Genomic DNA, 1,230 nt, shown 5'->3' with positions numbered 1-1,230 from the left:
TTATCTAATAATTTCAAGAAGTGCGAGCGGGAGGAAGCGTAAAAATTATAATTTTGAAGAACTGACGATAGCGAAGGCGGGAGCAGGGGCGAGCGACTGCAGCGAGGGAAGAAAGTGCTTCACTCGCCGACGATTTATGGGAAAGATGATGTATATAAACACGTAAATTATTTTCTTTTCATATTTTTTCTAATTGTTTCATTATCGTTTTTTTTATGACTTTAATTTCTTTTTTTTCTTTTATTCCTTCTAGATCACATGTTATATACTCCCCACGTTTTTTTGTCCAGGATTTTAGTTTCTTTTAATGATGTTTTCCTTAGCATTATTAGTGTCATTAGTCATCATTTCTTTCGTTTAGAGTGTCATTGCAACCTATGACTTCAGATAGGATACACACGCATAAAAAATATATATATAGAAAATAAGAAAAAAAAAATCCACGTATCTTATCTTCCGACATCCGGGTACTTTTTTTTAAATTGAAGTTACATTGAAATTCGAATATTTTTTTTATCATTCCGTTATTGTTTTTATCTTATTTCCTCTACACCCCCCTCCCCCCCTACCCACACCTTCCGCCGCAACTGCTCCATACATGAATCCGTAAACAGTAATGGCTCAGATAATTAATATTCTGTGTACGTTAAACGACGCTGTAATATCATTCTGAGCTTTACCTTTGGACGTTATGGGAATATTCCTCTTTCCCCGCGCTGCTGAAAAATGCCACGTCATTAAATGTTCAACAGAAACGATTAAAAGACAGCGCCAACGTTTCTTCATTAATGTGTCTCATTTGTTGGCGTATTATATCAAACCGTTGCCGACTATCGCTCGGTCGCTTGGTTTCGCCCTCCGCCTCGCTCGCGCCCTCCGCCTCCACCGCCTTCTGCTGTCCGTCGTGTCGGGAGGAGCCCCACGCCCTCCTACCAGGTGGGCGTGGGCGTGGGCGTAGGGGCGGCCTCCGAGACGGAAGAGGGACGGGCGTGGCGTCAGGGAGACGAAGCCGAATGAAACACGACCAAGGACTGTGGTACAAGCGGCGAGATCTGGGCAAGTCGCATCCCATTACACATGAAAAATTGTGACCAAGAGCAAGTGTGCCAAAATATGGGGATTTTTAATGAGGATTTTAATCACATCACTTTTATTATTATTTTTGGATGAGTGACTCTAAAACATTGTGTTTGGATATTGTTATTTGCTTCTTTTTTCCCACGCGTAATT

This window comes from Penaeus monodon, chromosome 32, assembly GCF_015228065.2.
Source record: "Penaeus monodon isolate SGIC_2016 chromosome 32, NSTDA_Pmon_1, whole genome shotgun sequence".
Lineage (NCBI taxonomy): Eukaryota > Metazoa > Arthropoda > Malacostraca > Decapoda > Penaeidae > Penaeus > Penaeus monodon.
Note: the sequence above shows the minus strand (reverse complement) of the source record.